An 18,531-nucleotide genomic window follows, 5' to 3' on the forward strand; every position below is an offset into this window, starting at 1 on the left:
AAAAAATAGATTTAAAGCTGTAAATGCAGAAAAAATGAATTCCAAAGTTCAAAATCCAATTCAAAATAAATATGTAATAAATTCAAATTCAAATGTCAACGGTTAAAATGGCGTTGACAGTACCACTCGCGTACAACTTCACAGCTTTGAGTACTTCGTTCAATATTAAATACAGTAATTCCGACTCCATTAATATATAATTTAACATACAAATATTTCTTTTATACGCTAACTTAATATTATTTAATCAATATATTTGATAATGAATAATGATAGCTTTGATATAAAACATCTAATAATATAATAATAATCGAATACTATATTATGAATAAATAAATAATTGAAAATAATAAAAAGTAGTAAAAATACTAGGTCAGCGTAGAGCTTCATTTCCATTTATTGAAATTTGCTTGTCAGTAGAGTTCTTTTGCTCTTAGAATTCCATTTTGCTCTTGTTTTAGGTTTTTTATCAATACTTTGATAATTAGTTTGCTCGTTAGTACAGTTTCTTTTTGCCTTTTTCAAATGATTATTCAGTTTCTTCTTTCTTGTATTCTTCTGGTCAGTAGAATCCCTTTCCCCCATCATGCCAAAATTTAGTTTGCTCGTCAGTAGAGTCCCTTTTATTGATCTTATGCGGAAAATCAGTTTGCTCGTCAGTAGAGTCCCTTTTTAGATTTTGCCGACAATTGTATTTGCTCGTCAGTAGAGTTCCTTTCTGAATTCAATTACAAATTAGTTTGTTTATCGATAAAGTTTCTTTTTTGTTTCTATTAAAAATCAGTTTGGTCGTCAGTAGAGTCCTTTTTTAGTTTTACTATAAAAATAGTTTTCTAAAAAATAGTAGAGTCTTTTTCATCTTGTCGAATTTAGTTTGCTCGTCAGTCAAGTTCCCTTTTTAAATCCTGTGTAAATTTAAGCTTTTTGATTTCATTAAAAACGAGTAGAGTTTCATTTTTATTTTATAAAAATTCATTTTACTTGTCAGTAGAGTCCTTTTCTGATTCCATTAAAATTTTGTTTTCTCGTCAGTGGAGTCCCTTTTTGGTTATATTAAAAATAAGTTTGCTTATCAGTAGAGTTCCTTTTCTCAAGGTTGATTTGATTTACTCATTCCCGCAGTTTCATCTTTCATTCACATTTTTTTATAGCTTCAGTTTAATTAGCTCGTCAGTAGAGTCCCTTTTGATTCATTACGCCAAAACTTAATTTGTTAGTTTTAGTTTGCTCGTCAGTAGAGTCCATTTTCCTTCTATTTTTAGTTTGATCGTCAGTAGAGTCCTTTTTCGATTTTGTCGAATTTTAGTTTGCTCGTCAGTAGAGTCCCTTTTCAATATCATTGAAAATCAGTTTGCTATTTGCCTTGATTCTCTTTTGTTTATCTTGCGAGAAGCTTGTTTGCTCGTCAGTGGAGTCCCTTTGATTTGTTACACCAAAACTTAATTTGCTCGTCAGTAGAGCTCCTTTGATTTGTTACGCCAAAACTTAATTTGCTCGTCAGTAGACTCCCTTTTGTTTGTCGTACAAACAAACCGACACCAGCAATATGTTTTATTAGCGACCACAAATGTATCGACTAATTTCTTTTCCCACTTTTCCCACTATTTACCACCATTTCGTGCGTCGTCCGCCACACACGCACACACGCACACACGCACACACGCACACACGCACGATTATTACATTTTTCCTTTAGTAGTTAGTGGACCGACCGCCGACGGTCAGTCAGTATCGAAATGTATGCGAAAGGGAACGAACGCACCCGAAGAACATAATTAATAAAATATATTTTTTTTTTTTTAAATACGGAAAAAATATTATTAAATTAATAAATCAAATATAATTATTAAATATTATTAAATTAAATATAATTAGTGATGTGTGCAATTAAAGATCGATCTATGGTCGATGTTATAGTGATTATGTATGTGTTAGTGCTTAGTACAGAATTAATTAATAATGATTCTCAGCACTAGTGAAACAACAGAAAATTTTAACAGTGATTTTTTTCTAATTACAATTTTTGTCAAATTTGTTAAAAAATATTAAGTAAGAAAGTGCAAAAAGTTATGATGAATAATGAAGTATAATTTTCAGCTAGTAATTTAACACCGCAATCAGTTTGCTCGTGAGTAGAGTCTTTTATTATTATAATACAAGTTTATTCATTCATTCAATCAATCCAAAGTCAATTCAAACATCAATTATAAAATTGTTCTAATTTTTTAATAAATTTTGCCTATTTGGCTCGTCAGTAGGGTCTTCACCTAAAATTTCATCAAAAAAATTCCTAGATATATTATTAGTTAAATTAAAGTTGAATTTCTAAAGAATGTTCTAACAATAAGTATAAAGTTTGCTCGTCAGTAGAATACCAAAAGTTTGTTGTTCTCTAGATATTTTATATAATTTTGTTCATAAGTGTTTTTGTTCACGTTGTTTTGAGTTTGCTCGTCAGTAGAGTTCTTTTATATTGCAGGAATTATTTTACGTTATTTTTACATTTTATTTTTGTTTGCTCATCAGTAGAGTTTCTTTTTCAATTATCTAGATCAAAATTAAAGTTTGCTCGTCAGTAAAGTCCCTTCGTTTATCCTTTAGGTCATCTAGATCAAAAATTGTTTTTGCTCGTCAGTAGAGTCTATTTCTCTAATAAAATTGCGAGAAAATCAAGAAAAAAAAATATAAAAAGGACTCTGACGAGAAAACTTGATATTCAGAACATTTTTTAGAAATTTTAAGACCAATGATATATCTAGAAACATTTTTTTGATGAAATTGTAAGTGAGAACCCTACTGACGAGCAAAATAGGCAAAACAATTATTTATTTTATTAATTATTAATTAATTAATAATTATAATAAAATTAATTTATTAAAAAACAAAAACAATTTTAAAATTGACATTTGAATACACTTTAATTTTTGTAAAGGACCGAAATAAAAACCTTGTGGAACTGCAAGTTACAAAACTTACAAACACAATTTATGTATTTAATGTTTCTATAAAACTTTGTTAATTAATAAAAGTGTTTGTGTACTACTCAAAAAAATAGTTGAAGTGTTAATTCATTAATGCAGATACAGTGGTACTCAGATCGAATCCGGGTCGTGTAGAGACTTAAAAAATAGTGCAAAAATAAGAAAAAATTGTCGAAAATTCTAAAAACAAAAACTGTCACGCAAAAACTAACTTTCCAAAAAAAAAAAATGACATCATGGACTAAATAACAATATAGACAGGGAGCCAATAAGTTTTTTTTTACCAATGAGTAAACTATCCTAATAAATTCACTAACCTCTATCTAATGATGGACCGCGCCTCTTCCGAGAGCAACGTGTACCACGCCGTCTCCGCCTCGGACTCTATCGGCCGTTACCCGAAGCACCGAAACTCGATCGCTGGCAACCCGAACGAAGTTCAAGTCGAATACGAGATGACGGTGCCGTTGGGCGCGATCAGGCAACACCACCATCATCATCATGGACCGCCTAACGGAGGTGGATATCGATCCGTTTGGGATCTGCAATGGTAAAAGGATAATAGATATATGATATATGGTAAATACGTAACATATATGTAACATGGAATAATTGAAATTTTGTGTAACACCTTTGTTCGCGCCATATCAAAGGGTGCGGATATATTGATAGAAAACAAAAGATCATCAATTGATAATTAATCAAACCAAAATCAAATCAATCAATACGTAATCAAAAACATATTAAAATTATTGTAAATACTATTATAACTTATAAAATAGACATATACAGTTATCAATAAAGTACTTTACAATTGGTCCTTCATAAGGCAATCAATCAAAACAACATCCAAAAAACAACCTTTAAGACAAAAAGTTCGTTGTTAGTGGTGCTGTGAAAAAGTCTATCTGCTTGCCGTGCGATCAGGCGTATTTTACATATAAACAAAGCAGAGAAGAATCTTATGATAACAGCATTTACAGGTTGCATCTGTGCACTATATTACTCATAACTTCTAAACTAATAATGCAAAATGCATAGTTTATTCGCAGGATTTATGCAAAATTAAACAACAAACAATATTTTCTAACACGTCAACATCCTACAACAACTTTGTATACTCTGAATTTATTTATTTATTTAAAAGACGTCTTGACTAGATTGACTGGCAATGACGATTACGCACTGTTAGATAAAATTTAATGTAACTCAAAATTTTGTTAGAGACCTTATCGATTTTGTCTATTTTGTAAACAAATACTAAAATCGATGTTGCTTTTAGTAAAATTTTGAGTTATAAACTAATTATTTTGAATTCAGTTCCGAATGCATAAAAACTTTACATAGTCGACTATACGTTTTGAAGAGCTCTACAGGACGTACCTTCTGTACTACAACTTTGCAATATGCATATGTCATACCTCAAAGTTTCTATTTTGATCACAAATACTAAAATCGATAAGGTCCCTAACAAAATTTTGAGTTGTATTAAATTTTATCTAGCAATACATGGACATGAATGCCAGTCAATCTAGTCAAGGCGTCTTTATTTAAATCAATTTAGAGTATACAAAGTTGTTGTAGGATGTTGATGTGTTAGACAATGTTGTTTGTTGTTTAATTTTGCATAAATCTTACAAATAAACTATTTAATTTGCATAATTAGTTTAAAAGTTATGAACAATATAGTGCACAAATACAAACATAAAGGATATCGGATGTTAAATAAGAAAGTACGATAAAAAAGAACTCTACTGGCAAAGAAATTAGAAAAAAAGTTGTAATATATGTATATATATATATATATATATATATATATATATATATATGTGTGTGTGTTATATCTGGGGTTGTTCGTTTCATGAAATAATAATCGCACGATACGGTGGAGAGTTCGGTCAATCGATATTTAGGGTTTGGACGAACGTAGTGGTCATTCCACTCTCCACCGTTTAAGTTTTCGTATTAGTTTTAAGAATATGTTGGTTGTTGATTGCCACAGTCGTTGTTATGTTTATGGGAAATTTGATTAGAATCTTTTTCCTTCCACTTTTTCTAGGTCGATGGCGAAGTTGAAGGAAAATTCCGAGGAAAATTAACCGATATAATGGAAAAAACTAACTGACGATTCAACTAAAGTAAATACGTTCACTTATGATTGTTTATATTTAACTTATTTTAAGTATGTGAGTAATTTCCCAAAGTACTGCGAAGTTGTCCGCGAGTTGGTACTGTCAACTCTGTTTTAACCGTTAACATTTGAATTTGAATTTGGGTAACAATAAAATTATTTATATATCTTTCTTATTGTTATTTTTACATAAATTATCTGCGTGAGTATAAAATGTAGGAATTAAATATAGACTTTCATGACGAAAATAACGTAGAACTTTAATTTTTGAAAAAATTTACTGTTATAATAAAGAAGTAAATATTGTAAAATATTATAGGCTTGTGCAAAGCACTATTTACTTGTTAGTAGAGTTCTTTTTTGTAATTTTACGGATGATATCAAGTTTGCTCGTCAGTAGAGTCTCCTTTTTTAATTCTTTGAATCAAAATTTAAATTTGCTCGTCAGTAGAGTCTTTTTTTTAATTCTTCAACTCAAAATTAAAGTTTACTCGTCAGAAGAGTTCCTTTTTAAATTTTAATTCGAAATTAATAAAGTTTACTCGTCAGTCGAGTCCTTTCTTTATTTTTATTAAAATTATTAAGTTTGCTCGTCAGTAGAGTCCCTTTTTTAATTCTTCAACTCAAAATTAAAGTTTACTCGTCAGAAGAGTTCCTTTTTAAATTTTAATTCGAAATTAATAAAGTTTACTCGTCAGTCGAGTCCTTTCTTTATTTTTATTAAAATTATTAAGTTTGCTCGTCAGTAGAGTCCTTTTATTAACTCTTTGAATCAAAATTTAAATTTGTTTGCCGGTAGAGTTTTTTTTAATTCCCTAAATTGAAATTATAAAAGTTTGCTCGTCAGTCGAGTCCATTCTTTATTTTTATGAAAATTATTAAGTTTGCTCGTTAGTAGAGTCCCTTTTTAATACTTTGAATCAAAATTAATAAAGTTTGCTCGTCAGTATTTGTTTGTCAGTAGAGTTCCTTTTTTTAATTCTATAATTCGAAATTAAAGTTTGCTCGTCAGTAGAGTCCCTTTTTGCTTCTTTGAATGAATATTTAAATTTGCTTGTTAGTAGAGTCCTACTTTTATTTTTATTAAAATTATTAAGTTTGCTCGTCAGTAGAGTCCTTTTATTAATTCTTTGAATTAAAATTTAAATTTGCTCATCAGTAGAGTCCCTTTTTAAATTCTATAATTCGAAATTAAAGTTTGCTCGTCAGTAGAGTCCTTTTATTAATTCTTTGAATCAAAATTTAAACTTGTTTGTCAGTAGAGTCTCTTTTTTAATTCCCTAAATCGAAATTATTAAAGTTTGCTCATCAGTCGAGTCCTTTCTTTATTTTTATTAAAATTATTAAGTTTGCTCGTCAGTAGAGTCCCTTTTTTAATTCTTTGAATCAAAATTTAAATTTTCTCGTCAGTAGAGTCCCTTTTTTAATTCTTTGAATCAAAATTAATAAAGTTTGCTCGTCAGTAGAGTCCCTTTTTCAATTCTCCAAATCAAAATTTAAATTTGTTTGTCAGTGGAGTCCCTTTTTTAATTCTTTGAATCAAAATTAATAAAGTTTGCTCGTCAGTAGAGTCCCTTTTTCAATTCTCCAAATCAAAATTTAAATTTGATTGTCAGTAGAGTTCCTTTTTTAATTCTATAATTCGAAATTAAAGTTTGCTCGTCAGTAGAGTCCCTTTTTAATTCTCCAAATCAAAATTAAAGTTTGCTCGTCAGTAGAGTCTTTTTTTTAATTCTTTGATTTAAAATTTAAATTTGTTTGTCAGTAGAGTCCTTTTTTTAATTCTATAATTCGAAATTCAAGTTTGTTCGTCAGTCGAGTCTATTTATTTTTATTAAAATTATTAAGTTTGCTCTTCAGTAGAGTCTCTTTTTTAATTCTTTGAATCAAAATTAAAGATTGCTCGTCAGTAAAGTCCCTTTTTCAATTTTCCAAATCACAAATAAGTTTGCTCGTCATTAGAGTCCTTTTTTTATTTATTAGATTAATATTCGATTTGCTCGTCAGTAGAGTCCTTTTTCTATTATTATTAATTATATTAAATTTACTGGTCAGTAGAGTCTTTTTTTAAAATTCTTTGAATCAAAATTTAAATTTGTTTGTCAGTAGAGTCCTTTTTTATAATTCCCTAAACCGAAATTAAAGTTTGCTCGTCAGTTAAGTCCCTTTTTTAATTCTTTGAATTAAAATTTAAATTTGCTCGTCAGTAGAGTTCCTTTTTTATTTCAAAGTTTCTTTACATTCAAGTTGGCCGTCAGTAGAGTCCCTTTTTATTCAAAATTTTCTTTACATTCAATTTGCTCGTCAGTAGAGTCCTTTTTATTTATTAGACTTCAATTCAATTCGCTCGTCAGTAGAGTTTTTTCTCAATTTTCTGATTTTCTCGTGATTTTCTCGGTAAATTTCGTGATATCAAAAAATATTTAGAATTTCCCAAAAATATTCAAAATTTACAAAAATTTTGAAAATTATGGTTAGATCTATTATTGACATGCACCACTAGTTCTTTGTTTGTGTCGATGATACTTCGATGTCAAGGTGTCAATGTCGATGACCATCGCCATAAATAGATGAAAGAGCCATTGAACTCTACTGTCAACGAACAAAAATCAGTGGCGGGGAAGGGGGTGTAGTTGAAAATAATTATGGTGAAGATTATTTTAGGGCTGGTATGAAATTGAGGACATTATTAGGAAAGGGCGAGGGTTGGTGGGGTTGTTTAATACTGGCACGTCATTGGGCGATAATCGGTCAGTGAACTTCAATTAACACTTTGTATATATATATATATATATATATATATATATATATATATATATATATATATAAATGAATTAGTACAAATTAAGAAAGTCAAATACTAAAATTACTGCATTGAACAAAGTACCCAACACTCTGAAGTTGTACACGGGTTGATACTGTCAACTGTTTTTTAACCGTTGACATTTGAATTTGAATTTAGGTAATAGTAAATTTATGTATATATCTCTTTTAAGTTTAGTTTTCTGGTCAGTAGAAAAAAATCAGTTTGTTCGACAGTAGAGTTCTATTATATATATATATATATATATATATATATATATATATATATATAAACGAAAGTCTTCACTGTTTTTAATTTGTTTTTAAAAGTTACTCGGTGGTAGTGTTCTTTTCCACTTAATAATTAATTGTTTTATCACATTTGCTCGTCAGTAGAGTCCCTTTTTATAATTTGACCAAGTTTTAGAACAAATATTGTCTTTAATATGTATTTAACATAATATATTTTGAATAAAAAAAAAAGGATTTGTTATAAAATATTTCGCTAATTTCGCGTTCCAGTCGTCAACAGCTCAGTTTGCTCGTCAGTAGAGTCCTTTTCTATTATAATATTGTAAAACTAAACTGAAGCTCAAATTTTAAAATTACTGTATTTAAATAGTAACAAAGTACTCAACAGCATGAAGTTGCCCGCGGGTCGGTACTGTCAACTCTTGTTTTGACGGTTGATATTTGAATTTGAATTTAGGTAACAATAAATGTATTTATATATCTTTATTGTTATTTTCACATAAATTATAAATGTCTCATACTAATAACTAATAATATATTTATTTATACGTTTCGGCACGGTATGTGTGTCATCAATCACCAAAAAATCTTAATAAACAATACTTAAAATAATTTAACATGCCATAAAACCTCATTCTAAAATTTTTGAAGTAAAACTTCTTTAAGTTCGCTTTCTAAAAATTCAATAAAAATGTATGAACTGTGGACAAAAGACTTAGTTAATTTTAGTATTCGATACAAAAGCGTTAGACCTCACAGATAATAGAAAAAAATCAATAAATTTTAACATTGTAATATTTTTTCGCTATAAAATATGGCTATAAGTATAATGTTTTTATTATAATATAATTATTTCACCATGAAAATCGTTTCCTACTCGTCGAGACCTTTCAAACGATACCCCACAAGCCACAGAACCACAAACTGCACTTTTTGAAGTAAAACTTCTTTAGGCTCGTTCACTAGAAATGCATTAAACGTACAGTTCTTCCGACAAATTTCACAGCAATTGAACTCAATATGGATTTATATCATTTATCATCCCTTTTTCAGCCCTGCACCATCCCACCACACCTCCTAGGAACCGGTTTCCAACAGATGGCGCGAATGATGGACTCTTTAATCCTGGACGGATTTGCAGCCCCTTTTACAGCATTCACCAAAATCACGACGACCCACAGGACACCGAGAAAGGACCCTAATGTGGGACCAAATTCAGGACAAAATCTAGGGTCGACCACAAATGGCGGAGGAGGTGGAGGATCTTCCAGAAAAAGTCACCATCACCAGAATTCTGGTAGAGGGTATAATAGTCAGACGGGGCGGAGGAATGGGCCACCGACACAGGGTAAGGGGGAGAAATAATTAACCCTTTCCACTCGCGAATTTCGAGATTCATGTGAATTGAATGTTAGGGCAGTGGGGCGGCATGCGAGTGGAAAAGGTTAATGTTAGGGTTAATGAATGTTTTAGTTTCTAAAAGTGCGACAGATCGCTGGTATTGTCTTTTTATTTCATTTGCTCGTCAGTAGAGTCCCTTTTTATAAATAATTTATAATAAGTTTACTTTGTTCGTCAGTGAAGTCTCTTTTTAGGTTTCAAACTTCTAGATTTAATTTGCTCGTTAGTAGAATCCTTTTTTTTCGTTTTAAACTTCTAGATATAGTTAGCTTGTCAGTAGAGTCCCTTTTTGTTTTTCCAAAAATTCCCCAAAAAATTTCAAATTTGTTTGTCTTGATATTTACGTTGCTCGTCAGTAGAGTCTATTTTTTAAATGATTTCCAAAAAGATCCAAATTTGCTCGTCAGTAGAGTTCGTTCTTTGAGAATTTAATTTGTTTGTCAGTAGAGTCCCTTTTTCATTTTCCATCCAATTATGTAATTTAGCCTTTCAGTAGAGTCTTTTATTAATTTTCTAGATCGGGATTTAGGTTTGCTCGTCAGTAGCGTCCCTTTTTGTAAATAATTTCTTATAAACTTTAATTTGTTCGTCAGTAGAGTCCCTTTTCGTATATAATTACCTTTTTGTTCTTTTTTGTTTCCCCAAAAATTTCACAAAAAATTTCAAATTTGTTTGTCAAGATTGATATTTGCTTTGTTCGTTAGTACAGTCCCTTTTTAGGTTTCAAACTTCTAGATTTAATTTGCTCGTTAGTAGAGTCCTTTTTTCCGTTTTAAACTTCTAAATATAGTTTACTTGTCAGTAGAGTCCTTTTTTCATATATAACTTCTTATAAATTTTAATTTGCTCGTCAGTAGAGTACCCTTTTTATTCAAAATTAGTTTAGGTTTAGTTTGCTCGTCAGTAGAGTCTCCTTTTAATCTACAAGATCTAATTTAATTCCGCTCGTCAGTAAAGTCCCTTTTCGTATATAATTACCTTTTTGTTCCTTTCTGTTCTCCCAAAAATTTCCCAAAAATTTCAAATTTGTTTGTCAAGATGGATATTTACTTTGCTCGTCAGTAGAGTCCCTTCTTTAATGATTTTATTTGTTTATTGGTAATGTTCTTTTATATAAATGATTTGAGGAAATACCAATCTGCTCATCAGTAGAGTCCTTTAGTCCTTTTTTCATTTCAAAGTCCTTACTTTGATTTTTAAATAAACATTGATAAATAATTTTTATGTTTTTTTTTTAACATTATATCTTGATATTTCATTTGCTCGTCGATAGAGTGTTTTTTTTCATTTCAAAGTCAACTTATATTGAATTTGATTGTAAGTAGAGTCCCTTTTTGTAAATAATTTTTTATTATTTTCAATTTGTTTGTCAGTAGAGTCCCTTTTTGTTTTCCCAAAAAATTTCAAATTTGTTTGTCAAGATTGATATTTGCCTTGTTTGTCAGTAGAGTCCCTTTTTAGGTTTCAAACTTCTAGATTTAATTTGCTCGTCAGTAAAGTCCTTTTTTTTTCATTTCAAAGTTCTACTTTAGTACAGTTTTTTTCTATATCTCGTTAACTACTTTATTACTCGTTTATTGTCTCTAATTACGCTCTCTACAATATTTAACTCTATAAATCATTATTTATCCTTCAAAATATTTGTATATATATTTGTATATATATATATATATATATATATATATATATATACTTTTTTGCTATTACTTATATGTTAACGCGGTAACATTATATGTTGGTAACATTAGTCCTTAAAGTTCTAATTCTCTTAGTAGTAGTGTAGTATTATTATTATGAATAAAACCATCTATTTAATAAAAAAGACTCTACCGACGAGCAAACTGAAGCCGATGTTAAATTACTCTGTAATTTGGAATTTCCTGACTAAGAACTCTACTGACTAGCCAAATTACGTAAAGTATCTAGTACACAAATATGTAGAAAAATAAATTTTAAGTCTTCTAACAAACGATAAAACAGATTCAAGAAATATTATATTTTCTTAAAATATTTAAATTCATAAACCTCATAAACAAAATCAATTGAAGAAAGAATTGTATTAATTTACAAAACACCGAAAGTTTAATTGTAGTTGTCATGGTAACGCTATGTTATCCGTCTTTCTTGGTAGTAAAATCTGTGAAATGTGTATTTATTTGCGGCACAATCAGGCGTATTTTGCATATAAACAAAGCACGAAAGAATGTTATAATAACAGAATCTTCGTAGAAGCAGTTATTATAAAATACGCCTGATCGCACGGCAAACAGATAAACATTGATTTTCTAGACAGGGTTTGAGTTGCTTGTCAGTAGAGTCTCTTTTTTTTTGTCTTTCAGTAGTGAAACTGAGTTTGCTCGACAGTAAAGTCTTTTTTTTACTTACAAGATTAATATCAAGTTTACTCGTCAGTAGAGACGCTTTTTTCAATATTATAGATACAAATCAATAAAAATCAATAAAAAGTTTGCTAGTCAATGGAATCTTTTTTTATATTCCAGTTTGCATGTCAGTAGAGTCCCTTTTTTAATATTTCAGTAGTAGAATTCGTCTTTTTTACTTTTCGGTTACTAATAAATTTGCTCGTCAGTAGAGTCCTTTCTTTATTTTGCTTCTCACAAGAGTCTCATTTTATGCAATTCAGTTCGCAATTTATTTTTGGTCGTCAGTAGAGTCCCTTTTAACATTTTAGATAAAAATCGAGTTTGCTCGTCAGTAGAGTCCCTTTTCTAATATTCTAGATAAAAATCGAGTTTGCTCGTCAGTAGAGTCCCTTTTCTAATATTCTAGATAAAAATCGAGTTTGCTCGTCAGTAGAGTCCCTTTTCTAATATTCTAGAAAAAAATCGAGTTTGCTCGTCAGTAGAGTCCCTTTTTTATTATTCTGAATCAAATTTTATGTTTGCTCGTCAGTAGAGTCCCTTTTTTATTACTCTGAATCAAATTTTATGTTTGCTCGTCAGTAGAGTCCTTTTTTATTATTCTGAATCAAATTTTATGTTTGCTCGTCAGTAGAGTCCCTCTTAAATCTCCAACTTCAAATTTAACTTTGCTCGACAGTAGAGTTCCTCTTTTCATTTCAAAGTTCTCTTACTTTAATTTAGCTTTTTCTCATCACTAGAGTCCTTTTCTAATTCAAAGTCCTAGATTTAGTTTGCTTGTCAGTAGAGTCCTTTTTCATTCTAATATTCATTTAGATTTAACTTGCTTGTTAGTAGAGTCCCTTTTTTCTAATTCTAGATCGAATTTTAAGTTTGCTCGTCAGTAGAGCCCCTTTTTCATCTTCAAGATCAAATTTAATTTTGTTCATCAGTAGAGTCCTTTTTTCATCCTAGATTTAGTAGAGTCTTTTTCTTTCTTCTTTTTGCATTAGTTCGTCTCTATTAACACACTTCGTCTCTAATTACTCGTTTATTGTCTCTAATTACTCGTTTATTGTCTCTAATTACACTTTCTATAATATTTAACTCTATAAATCATTATTTATCCTCCAATATATATATATATATATATATATATATATATATTTGCGATCAGGCGTATTTAACATATAAACATAGCACGAAAGAATCTTACGATAACAGACTCTCAATGATTCTCTTATAACATTCTATCTTGCATTGTTTATATGTAAAATACGCCTGATCGCATAGCAAACAGATAAACACTTCCACAGTTTTCACTAATAATTATTTATCTAAATCAAATATCCTTTTTTTCCAGAAGTCAACCCGACTCCCCGCCACGACACCAACCCCAACATTAACCCCAAAGACTCGCCATCGCCCACCAAACCGAACAATACGGAAACCAAATGGGTTGCGAGTCTCAGGAGAAGGGACCCCGAAATACAGCCGGCCCTGCCTTCTATCCATTCTAGGACTAAACAAAATACCGGTAGTAACGGTAGTAACGGTAGTAACGGTAGTAACGGTAGTAATGGTAATAATGGTAATAATGGAGTTACCACATTGCACCACCACAGACACAGTTTGACCACCGCCAGACCTTCGAGGAGCATCGAAAGGGCGAGGGCGGCACTCTTAAAGGTAATAATAAAAATAGAAATAGATTTGACAATTGTTTTTATCATAGTCAAAAAAGAGACTCTACTGACGAGCAGGAGTATACAAAAAGGACTCTACTGACGAGCAGGTTTAATAATGAATTTGAAGAAACAAAAGCGACTCTACTTTCGAGCAAGCTAAATCTAAATGAATATTAGAATAAAAAAGGGACTCTACTGACGAGCAAACTAAATCTAAATAAATATTAGAATAAAAAAGGGACTCTACTGACGAGCAAATTTAAAATTTGATTTAAAAAAATAAAAAAGGGACTCTACTGACGAGCAAATTCAAAATTTGATTTAGAATAATAAAAAAGGGACTCTACTAACAAGCAGAATTAAACTAGATCTTGGAGATTGAAAAAGAGACTCTACTGACAAGCAAATTGGAATGTATAAGAAATTATTTACAAAAAAGGGACTCTACTGACGAGCATACTGAATGTAGACTTAAATTATGAAATAAAACTCTACCGACGAGCAAACTAAAAAGACTCTACTTATGAGCAATCTTAATACTAGAATATATGAAAGAAGCTCGACTAACGAGCAAATTAAATATCTACACAAAACATTAAAAAACAGCTTTACTGACGATAAAATTGAATATCTAGATAAAATATAAGAGAATCTACAAACAAGCAAGATAAATATCAATTTGGTGGATTAGAAAAGGGACTTTACTCGCGAGCAAACTAAATAAATAATAATAATAATAAATATCGACAATAATACAGGAACTCTACTTATGAGTAAATTGAATTCAATCTATAAAACGAAAAAGGACTCCACTAACAAACCGTCAATGAAGCAATAACAATAAAAATAACTCTACTGACGAGCAAACTGAATACCTAGATAAAATAATTTAAAAAAAAACTCTACTAACGAGCAAATTCAATATTTGTCTAGCTACATAGATGAAAAGGGACTGAAAGAAACAAAAGATTTTCACCGCCAAGTAAATTAAATAAAAGTGTGGAAGATAAAAAGGACTCTACTGAGGAGCTAATTAAATATTGTTGTAAACATAAGAGAAAAAGACTGTACTTTCTTGATAGTTAATATTAAAATATAAGAATGAACGAGAATTTTACCAAATATAATGTTGGAATCAACAAAAGAACTCTACTGACAAACAAATTTAAATGTAAAATAGAAGTTAAAAACAAGAAGAATTCATTTATGACAACATATAAATATGATAATTTTTAACAAAGAATTGTCTGTGTTAATCAAATCTATTAACATCGATTCATAACAATATTTTCACTTTTTTAGGAACGCAAAGCGAGTACGGCCCTGCCGAGCCCCACATCCACCAACTTGCACCCTTGTCAAAGGAATCCGGCCCTTTTGAGAAAGGCGACTTCGACCGAAGACAACGCGGTGTCATCCGATCCTGAAGTTAGTCCGGAGGAAAGGGAGTGCAACAGGTAAAAAAATTAAACAAATTGTTATTCTTAGAACATTTCAATATTTTTTTGAATCATTCAAATCGGTTAGTCCGGAGGTAAGGGAGATATTATTAAAATATAATTAATTATGTCGCCATCTAACGGTGTGCTTTTACAAATAACCAAAATCTGGTAAGGACCTTGGTTGACCCGCCATTTTGAGCTTTCAATTTTATTCTTTATTATTATGTAAAATAATAGTTGTCAATAAAACATGGCTGAGACATGTTAACATCGACGTTTCATTTAAGTTCATTATACAATAAGTGTACATACTTACATTTTTACGCTTTCAAACAAATTATTTAAGTTTTTTGACAATTTATAAAATTTTGTCACCTTCAACTTTGTCTTGTACATATTAACTTCAAATATCAATAGCCTAGTTTTAAAAATTTATATCGTCTGTATTATATATAGTTAAGGGCTGGAATTTTAGTATAATATTCCTAAAAGTATATACTATAAGTGTATATACTTAAATTTTATTATTTTTTAAGAAATTAGTAAAGTTTTTGACATATTTCTAAAATTTTATCCGCTTATGGAGTCACTTTGCAAATAAAATATTCTCGTTTTTGAGAATCTATACCGGCTGTACTATATATAGTTAAGGGTTGAAATTTTAGTATAGTATTCTTAAAAGTATATGCTATAAGTATACATTTATAGAATTTTATATTTCCGTACAAATTATTAACGTTTTTGACATTTTTGTAAAATTTTATCCGCCTGTGAAATGACATGAGAATTTATGCAATGACAGATGCTTGCGCATCGGGCGGGAATATGGTTAAAATATAATTAATTATGGCGCCATCTAACGGTGTGCTTTTACAAATAACCAAAATCTGGTAGGAGCACTGGTTGACTCGCCATTTTGATCTTTTTAATTTTTTTATTCTTTATCATTATGTAAACTATAGTTAACATCGACGTTTCATGTTTATTACACAGAAATAGACCAGCTTAACATTCCAATAATAAAATATAATTCTGTTTTTTCTTTTTTTAGTGGAAGGGTTTTCAGTGCAGTAGGCTACGAACCCCATTTAGTAGACACCATAGAAAAAGACATTTTGCAGAGAAACCCTGATATCCAGTGGAACAAAGTGGCGGGTTTGCACGAAGCCAAGGCCTGCTGCAGGAGGCTATGGTCTTACCTATCATCATGCCGGACTTTTTCAAGGGTATAAGAAGGCCCTGGAAGGGCGTCCTCATGGTAGGACCCCCGGAACCGGAAAGACCCTTCTGGCAAAAGCAGTGGCCACCGAATGTGGCACCACCTTCTTCAACGTGTCATCAGCAACCCTAACATCTAAATACAGAGGCGACTCGGAAAAACTGGTAAATAACATCAATTTGTAAATTAGGTAACAATATTTAAAATGAATTATCATTATCCAGGTCCGCCTGCTGTTCGACATGGCCCGCTGGCATGCCCCCAGCACCATTTTTATAGACGAAATGGACGCCCTTTGTTCTGCTAGAGGCTCCGATTCGGAGCACGAAGCCAGCAGGAGGTTCAAGGCGGAATTGCTGATACAAATGGACGGACTCAATCATACAGGGTAAATGGAGAAAAATAATATAATATGCTCATTTAATAATAATAAAACATAATTAGTTGTAAACGCAAAATAATTTATTAGAATTTCAATTTTATTTCAAGTTTTATTAATTTTTTATTCAAAATCCCAAGTGTGAAAACAGCTTTAAACGCTAAAGCCGTCAACACATGTATCCGGTTTCATACAAAACTATTCTCGCGCGCTATATATAAAATTGCAAGTGTGGTAACGGCTTTACCATAAAGCGCGTTTCACACTGCACAATTTATTTCTCGAGTTGTTTCAAATATGAAACATATATATTTCAGTCTATTTGAAAATAGGTTGTTTAAACAGATTTAAGTTTAAATAGATAGATAATAGGACATTATGCCTTAAGGCAAGTTGCTTGAACTTTCCAAAACATCAATCAATATGACTTGATAAATAATTATTGAGATTTAGCGTCAGCAGAGTTCATTTTTTTACTTTCTGTAGATTTGCTTGTCAGTAGAGTTCTTTTGTTGTCCAAAATTTTTACTCATTAATTGTTTCAAGAATTCGCTCGTCAGTAGAGTCCTTTTTATTGCTTTTAGATAATACTTCTCAATAGGTTTCTTCTATTTAATATTACTACACATTATTTGTTTCTATTTTCTAGATCAAAAACAAGTTTGCTCGTCAGTAGAGTTCTTTTTTTATATATTCTAAATCAAAAATAAGTTTGCGTCGTAGAGTAGAGTTCCTTTTTTATATTCTAAATCAAAATTAAATTTGCTCGTCAGTAAAGACCATTTTATTTTCTAGATCAAAATTAAGTTGCTCGTCAGTAGAGTCCCTTTTTAATCTTTCAGATTAAAAATAAATCTGCTCGTCAGTAGAGTCTTTTATTATTTCTTGATCAAAAATTAAAGTTTGCTCGTCAGTAGAGTCCTTTTTTTATTCTTTTATACAGGGGCACTTTTTACTCGACTTTACAGGGGCACTTTTTCAATTTATGTTCAGATTTAACAAGATAGCAAAAATAATGAAAGTTACGGTATTTTTTATAATATATTTGAAAACGTATAAAATTTCTCGAATATTTCATTACGGTACGGAAGTTCCAGCAATTGCTTTAAGACACGATGCCATACACCATAGTTTATATTATGTAATATTTATTTATTTCAGACCCGATGACAAAGTAATAATGGTTCTGGCCGCCACAATCATCCTTGGGACATCGACGAAGCTTTTCGAAGACGATTGGAGAAACGAGTATATATAGGGTTGCCCGATGGTAATTATAACTATATTAATTATATATATATATAATATATATATATATAGAATAATTTTTTATTAATTTAAGACGAGAGCGGTCGGCCCTTTTACACTATGCATGCAGGACATAACGATGGACGCAGATTCGAATGTTATCGGTGCTTTTGAAGGATATACAGCCGCTGATATTGTCAATGTTGGCAGGTAAATAATTATACACTATTCATTTATAAATATTTCGTTCAATACATTATTATATATTGTAAAAAATTCAATGGTATAGCTAATTATAAAACACAAAATTATATTGTAAATTCAAATTCAAATATCAACGGTCAAAAAAGAGTTGACAGTACCGAACCGCGTACAACTTCATGTTGTTGGGTACAATGTTCAAAATTAAATGCCCAGTAATTTTAAAACATTTTATATACAAATTATAAATAAGTTATTTGCTACATGTATGTTAGTTCATTGGTTGTACGTTTATTTTATTATATAGAATTAGAGTATGATATATTGTTAGAAAGATAATAAAATTATCTACAATCTGTATATAACGTTTGAAAACTTTTCGAACAAAATTAATTGTGAATAATATGTAAAATTTAAAATTCAGTTA

The 18,531-nt window shown here is 30.4% G+C and overlaps 1 pseudogene; it reads left to right on the plus strand.

The window, feature by feature from the left end:
* Nucleotides 1-9,186: 9,186 nt before the first annotated feature.
* LOC113378341 lies at nt 9,187-18,117 on the plus strand (annotated as a pseudogene).
* Nucleotides 18,118-18,531: the final 414 nt, after the last annotated feature.

The sequence above is a fragment of the Ctenocephalides felis genome, unplaced genomic scaffold (assembly GCF_003426905.1).
Source record: "Ctenocephalides felis isolate EL2017-DRISC unplaced genomic scaffold, ASM342690v1 CF-g0.4_SCAFFOLD_01886, whole genome shotgun sequence".
Lineage (NCBI taxonomy): Eukaryota > Metazoa > Arthropoda > Insecta > Siphonaptera > Pulicidae > Ctenocephalides > Ctenocephalides felis.